This window comes from Astatotilapia calliptera, chromosome 23 (genome assembly GCF_900246225.1).
Source record: "Astatotilapia calliptera chromosome 23, fAstCal1.2, whole genome shotgun sequence".
NCBI lineage: Eukaryota > Metazoa > Chordata > Actinopteri > Cichliformes > Cichlidae > Astatotilapia > Astatotilapia calliptera.
The window spans coordinates 35,994,765-36,002,657 of record NC_039323.1 but is presented as its reverse complement, the minus strand read 5'-3'; the positions used below and the strand labels follow the sequence as shown (position 1 = coordinate 36,002,657).

The 7,893-nt window shown below is 39.4% G+C and overlaps 1 long non-coding RNA gene across 1 annotated transcript; it reads left to right on the top strand.

Moving 5' to 3' along the window:
* The first annotated feature begins 321 nt into the window (after positions 1-321).
* Positions 322-3,382, top strand: LOC113016290 (uncharacterized). Its single transcript, XR_003271202.1, has 2 exons — positions 322-2,292; positions 2,596-3,382. It is a non-coding gene; the product is annotated as an uncharacterized LOC113016290 (long non-coding RNA).
* The last annotated feature ends 4,511 nt before the right edge of the window (positions 3,383-7,893 follow it).

The window sequence follows — 7,893 nt, the reverse complement described above, 5'->3', positions numbered from 1 at the left end:
GTCATTTTGGTCTTGACCGGACCCTTGATTTAACCAGAACCAGATTTTTCTGGCCAAAAATGGCCTCAGACATAGAGCAAAAGATCAAAAGCTGTAGCAGGTGTGTTTGCAGAAAGACCCTGCCAGAGAGGGCGGCGCCCCTAGTAAACATTCAAGTCACCAGACCTCTAGAGTTGGTGTGTATTGATTTCTTGACAATTGAACCAGATCGCAGCAACACTAAAGATGTCTTAGTTATTACAGATTTCTTTACGAAGTATGCTGTAGCAATGACTACTCCCAACCAAAAGGCTAAAACTGTAGCCAAGGTCCTGTGGGAAAACTTTATAATCCACTACGGTTTTCCCGAGAAGTTGCATAGCGATCAGGGAGCAGACTTTGAGTCAAAAACTATCAAAGAGTTATGCGACCTAGCTGGGATTCAGAAGGTCAGAACTTCACCCTACCATCCCAGGGGAAACCCTGTGGAGAGGTTTAATAGAACCCTGCTAAACATGTTGGGTACACTCAAAGACGAAGACAAGAAACATTGGCGTGACTTTGTTAAGCCACTCGTTCACGCGTATAACTGCACCAAACATGAAAGTACAGGGTTTACGCCGTACGAGTTAATGTTTGGCAGACAGCCTAGGTTACCCATTGATCTTGCCTTCAATGTCCCCCTGAACCATCGCCAGCAGCAATCTCACTCACAGTATGTTAAAGCCCTCAAATCTCACCTTCAGGAGAGCTACCAACTGGCTACCAAAAATGTAAGCAAAGTTGCTGAACGTAACAAAACTAGATATGACAAACATGTAACCGAATCTGTCTTAGGTGTCGGAGATCGCGTGCTTGTAAGGAATGTTCGGATTAGGGGAAAAAACAAATTGGCTGATAAGTGGGAGTCCGTCGTCCACGTGGTTGTAAGCCAAAAAGACAACCTCCCAGTATACACAGTCAAACCCGAGCATCACCAAGGTTCCACTAGAACTCTCCACAGAGACCTTTTGTTACCTTGTGGGTTTTTGCCAACTGCCCCTGAAAATCCTCCAGCAGTCCAAGTAAAGCCTCATCGGCCAAGCACACGTCAACACCCAACAACTGATCCTGATTAACCTGAACTTGAATACAACTCTGAGGAGGATAACTACCCTCTGTATTACCCTCCACTTCCTCCCAAGGAGATCTCAAGGTCGATTGAGGAATACGAGGTAGTTTTTCCTCCCAAGGCTAAGTCAAACCATGCTAATGAGCAACCCAAATCAGACAATTCTCAAGTCTCAGAAGATGTGACAGTGCCTGATATTGCTCAAGAGCACATGGACATGACGGAAACTGTAAATTTACCTGATTGTGGAAACCTACCGGATATGGAAAACTTACCTGAAGATGACAAAATACCTGAAATGGAGAAACCACCTGAAATGGAAAACTTGCCTGAACCTGCAAAGGAAGGAGCTCAAATAACTCCACCAAATGAAATGGACAATGCATCGGATTCAACGAAAACTAATGATGAGGAAGCAACTCAAACTCACGTGAATGAAACTGAACCTGTAAACAATGAAACTGAAAGAAATGACCCCGAAGCAGAGCAATCAGTCAGAAGATCATCCCGAGAGAGAACAAAGCCCAAGCACTTAACATACCCTCAATTAGGCAACCCTCTTGTTGGCATAGTACAGTCTTTGTTCCAAAGCTTAAGTGAAGCTGTCACAGGCTCTATTGAAATCCATGATATCCAGGTAGTCTGAGTATGCATTATGCAAAGGGGCTAGCATACATTTAAGAGGGGAGGGTGTAACCCTGGTTAACATAGCTAACAACAAATAAAAGCCTGTTAGTAAAAACAGTCATAAGAAATATATTACAGGTGATAAATAGTCAATAAATAGATCATAATGGTTAGAAAATTCATTAAAAACATCAGCAATGATATAATTCATGGTATAGGATTTCATTTGTGTTTAAAAACATGTTAAAAGGGTACAGAACTTGCTAATTCATGGTGTTTTATGTTAATTCAGGTAAAATGGCTAAAATATGTGTTGAGACTCTTATTGTGAAAGGGCACGCTGCAGCGTGACTCCTGTGATTAGCCACACCCAATCGGGTTGTTCCTTCTTTTTGATGCTCGAGAGGGAGAAATGCAGACAGTCCTTGCAGAGCTGCTGCTTAAATGAGTGAAAAAATAGTAAAAATAAGCCAAAAATCTACTTAAAGCCATTTTTGTACTCTGGAGAATGTATTTTTGTTTTTCCGACCTGTCCTTGCCTTGGTGACGTTGTGAACATAACCGAACGGGACTTGGTGAGTTCAGAAATTGTCTTTTATTTCATGCAAGAAATTTTTGTTGTATTATATTGCTCATTTCATGCAAATGGAGAGCCAAGGTAGCAGATTTATGTTGTTTTATGTTAAAAACGGTGGATTCGTGCTTAAACGACACACAGGCTGCAGTTCAAAGGCCTTTGATGGTGTTTCAGCGCGCCATATTGGCGTCACCTCATTTACGGCTAAATAAGCTGGAAAAAACAGACTTTTACTGTTATTTAAGGGCTACCCGTGTGTTATTTTCGAATGCTTGTGCACTTTATTTTGTTGTTATGGTAGGCCATTAAGGTTTGGATCGGGAAATGCTGAGCTAGAATCGGAGTTTGATCCGCTGAGCGAGAAACAAGATGGCGAGCCACCCACGGACCCATTGAACTGTACCGAGCAGGAAAAAGGAAAACGCCCCCTGCTGGACGTTGAGCTCTTTCGCTGAAAAAACTGGTAGGATTAATCCATACACCTCTGCAAAAGAACAGCGGACTTTCAAAGCACTGGATAATCATTCGGAGCAATTCCAGGATTAATAGTTAAAGGACACAAAGAAAACTTTCTTTTGTTTGTTTAAGGGATTTATTCAGCCTTTTGCTGAATTGTTTTCAGTTTTACATTTATTTATTTATTTTTGTAATTTATTTTGGTCAACCTTACATTTTAATGCTGTAATGGTGTTAATGGAAGTGTAAATAATTTTGTTGGGTTAAAACAAAATAAGAACTGGTTGAGAATTTAAAGGTGAACTTAGACCAAGATTAAATTAAATCTTGGGCCTAAAGAACTGAACTTGATTTAAAATAACACAGTGTTAATGCAAATAGATCAAAGGATAAACTTGAACTTAGAACTTGAAATAAATAAAACAATAACCTAGGTTGAGAATAACATCCTTCTAAAGCCAAATAAAAGGTTTTGAGATAAATAGGATGAACTAACAGAACCTACTGAACTAAGAAGGGGAAAGAAAACATCTTGTTTTCCTTAAATGTGTGATGTTGAATGTTTTATGTAATGTGTCTATAACTGTCTATTCTCTGTCTTCACAAAATAATAAGCCGGCAATTTAAACGTATTTACTGGTCTGTGGTCTTTATTACATGCTACGCTCATTACTGCTCTAGTAGTCGAACCTAACTGGTCCTAGTATACTGTAACGACTCCAGAAGTGTTACATTTACAACACAGGAAATGGAAATATAAAACAATATAACAGTAAATAAAACAGCAAATAAAACAATAAAACTATAAAAACAGCATAGGAGGAAATTAGTCAAATGCTTTTCTAAATAAAAATGTCTTCAGCTGTTTTTTAAAAGAATCAATGGAGTCCGTGCAGCGAAGAGACAGTGGAAGAGAATTCCACAACCGTGGTGCTACAGTCTGAAAGGCCTGATCACCACGAGTTTTAAAACTAGTGCGCGGTACCACCAGCAGTCTCTGATCTAATGACCTTAAAGCCCGAGAAGATGAATGTGGTTTCAGCAGGTCAGATAAATATTGAGGAGCTTGACCATGTAGGGCCCTAAAGGTTAGAACTAAAATTTTAAAATGAAACCTAAAATTTACAGGCAACCAGTGAAGGGAGGCCAAAACTGGAGTGATATGCGATCTTCTCTTGGTGCCTGTTAAGAGACGTGCTGCAGCGTTCTGCACCATCTGAAGACGATTCAAGGCAGATTTGTTAAAACAGGTAAACAGTCCGTTACAGTAGTCTAAATGAGAGGAAGTAAAAGCATGAATAATCATCTCAAGTTCAAGCTTTGATACCATTAGTCTGAGTTTAGAAATATTCCGTAAATGATAAAAACCGTTTTGGACCAGCTCCTTAGAATGCTGCTCGAGCGACATCGAGCTGTCAAATATGACACCGAGGTTTCTAAGGCTTGATTTTACATAAGGGTCTAAGATGCTGATATGCTGCCTGATCTCTGGGACCATGTGGTCTGGAGCAATAATTAGAGTTTTTGTTTTATCAGAGTTTAGTTGGGGAATGATGATAGTTACTGATTAAATGCTGAGGGGTATGTAAACAAATAGTAAGTGAAAAAGGTGAGTAAGGAAGTTACACTCAGTGCATCATGGGAAGTCCCCAGCACCCTAAGCCTATTGCAGCATAGCTAAGGGGGTATTCAGGGTCACCTGGTCTAGCCCGAACTATATGCTTTAACAAAAAATAATATTTTAAGCCAAATCTTAAAAATCCAGTTGAATCGAAACTGGGAGCTGGTTGCGCAGAACAGGGGCCTGAAAGCAAAGGCTTTGACTCCAATCCCAATCAAAATGCATCCACTATTATGTTATATATCGTTTTTTTAAATTGTAAAAGTAAACCTTTCTACAAATTAGCAGATTCAGTTATACATGCTTTTTCCGTTGCTGTCAATAAAGATAAAAAATTATTTTTTCATTACTTTTTAGTTCTCAATTCTAACACCAGACTATCAAATAGCCAAACACCAGTCTATTGGCAGTATGTGATCATTTATATTAGCATTTATATCTAACAATTTATAGCTAAATTGCTATTACCTAAATAGCTAATTGCTAAGAACAATTAGCTTTTAGCAATTAACTCTTAGCAACTAGCTATTTAAAGCTAAATCAACTTAATAATGTACCCACATTTGTTACATGAGCCGTTTAGGTTTCTATATCGTGCCACAAATTTGCATCACACTGCACCGATTCTTAATAATTTAGTACTAACTGACAGCTAGTGGAGGTTTTTGCTGAGCAAATAGTCTGCAGTTCAGTTTGAAAAGGTCCCCTGGACCAGGGTCTGACAAGTTTAAAAAAAAAAAAAAAAAGAGCAAGAAAGAAGAAATGGGAGGGAACATGAGAATAAACGAGATAAATAAGACATAGTGATGGAAAACAGGAAGAATAAGCAACCGAGAAGATGAGATAGCACTGAAAAAAAGCAAGTGTCCTGTTTAGGTGGATGGCTGAGGTCAATAAAGTGCAGCCTGGTGGAAGAGAAAGAGCCTTACTGCAGTTTTTATGAGCGGGCCTTTCTCCCTGTTCATATGGGGTGGCCTCTCATAACAGAAGGAAAACAACTAATCAATAATTGAGGAGAGCGGAAAACACCGTGTGCACAGGAACTCCCTAAGGGGATCCCTTTGCTGTGGAATATGTGTTTTGACTTGAGTGTCTAAGTCCAGGTATTTCTTTTCCTTTTTTTTTTTTTTTTTGCTTGTGTATCAAAAGGGCTCATTATTTTAAACTCTTATACATAATACAGCAGAAACACATATCTTGTTATTCCAGAGCATGCTTTGCAGAGCTTATACACAGGGTCAGTGCTTTAAGAGTTACAAAAGACATATCTCTGAGGTTAAAATGTTTCTTTTATGTGGGCTATAACATTTTCAAAGGTCAGCGTGTGCAAATAAATCCAAATAAATTGTCACAGATGTGAATTAATTAGATAACCAAGATAATAATAAAAAAATAAAACATCACAACAGTATTTTGATAGGACAGAGTCAGGGATTAGTAGTCCTTCTTATTCCTCCTTCAGTTTCCTCCTACAGTCCAAAGACATGCCCGTTAGGTTAACTAATGATTCTGAGTTGACAGTAGGTACATCAAGTGCGTACAAAACACGCCACTGGTGCGTGTTGGTGCAAACCCCACTATCAAACCAGGATCTCTATTTCAATATGAAGTCTCTGGTTGGTGGCTTTCAAGGTTAGGTCAGTTCATCATCTACGACTGACCATAAATGCATCCAACCTGTTTTGTGTAATTCCACTTTATATGTTTCAGTTGACTTGAATGGTGGCACAGCCAGACAAGTCTTGTGGATCTTTATATATATATTTGTAGAGCAAAATTTAGTATTTTGGTCTAGACAACCCAAAATGTGATGTCCACATATTTGGATGCCTGGTCCTCGGAGGTTAAATTTGCCTTTCCCTTACAGGATCCTAAGACACTCATGAATGCTTGTTCAGAATGCCTCAAGTTTATGTATTTTTGAGGGCAGCCCATTATTATGCAGTCAACCTAGTGTATTATCCTAGTGCCTTCTGTGGTGTTCTTGATTCAGTTCACTTTATGAAAGTTTCACATCAATATACAGTACAACTTTTTTTCCCATGTCATGTTAGGATTAAGGTCAAGGTTAGGGCAACAGGTTTAAAATGTAATATAATACTTATAATACACAAGATCCACACCAGAAATGGCTAGGACTATTTATACACAATCCCATGTTATCACAGTGGTGAGTGCTGCTTGTGGGAGCCGGTGAGTATTTGCTTGTATAAGACACAAAATGTGCATATGGATTTAGGTGTCTGAGTTGTGAATGCTGCAGACAGGCAGCTTCAGGTCAGCTGAGCTTTGTGTGGGGATTAGTTGCCTGTTGGCAAAGTCAGAGCTACAGAATCACTTTCCCCTCAGGCTCTTTGTCAGTCCGCCACACACTGAAAGACAGACACAGTGACAAGCAGACGGTGGGCCCATTTTTGTTCAGGGCTATTTCCTCTCCTCCTTTCTCTCAACTCAATTCTCCCTCTGCTCCTGCTGCTGCATGAAAAGCTCTTAATTCCATTTTTTTTTTTTTAAAAGCATATGCTCGCAGGGTTTATGATTCAAACTCCTATTATAGGTTGCAAAATCCATTGCCGTTAAACAACGTAGGCCTATTGCAAACTTTGTTAAAGTCATCATCTTATTTATTAACAGCCAGTCAAGGCTGACTCATTGTCGGTGACTGTGCGGTCCTCAACACAACCAATGCCTCTAGTTAAAGTATATTAAAAGATATACGCTCAATGCATATAATTAACTCTCGTGCTGCTGACTGGCACAACCTTTAGTTTAAACAAATGCCTCAGTGGGAAGGTCATAGTGTAATGCATGACAAGGCTGCATGAAGCGGCAACCTGCATGGAAGGCTGCGTGCACAACCTCCACCACGAATGTGTTCGCATGTGGAACACCACCAGGATATTGTCAATTAACCGCTGAAAACAATCCTTCACTGCCTTAGGGGGTTTAGCAGATAACTAGGAGGGCAGTGCCAGTTAGAGGAAAATTGGCCGCTCCACCAGGCTGCATGATGATGCTCAGGTGCAGCACAGAAATGCTCATTAATTCCTCATACCTGGAGGTGGTGAGCATATATGATGAAGCCAGCATTTGAGGGTTTTGCGTCACAACTCCTCATATTAAAACAGTAGGACTGTAAAACATAATGAGATTTTTTTTAACATAATGATGAAACTACATGAAGGTTAGGAAAAAAAGGAGAAGGGATTTAAGCACTCTATGCATGCGGATTGAAGTCGATACCGATTTCACTCGGCAGACAGAATTGCATGGACATGCAGATATATAGAAAAGTAAAAAAGAAATATATATAATTTTTTTTCAGTGTTTAAATTTGAATCTTCACATACAGGATATTATAACTTACAATATGAGAGATATATGTCTTGCATCAAGATACAATTTCAAAATAATAATGCATACAGCTCTGGTTGGAGTTGTGCATCAAAAGGTAGGATGGGGACCCTAAGATTAGTTTTATTGCTGCAGCTTGAGGAGAAGAATTACTTCAAGATATGTCTC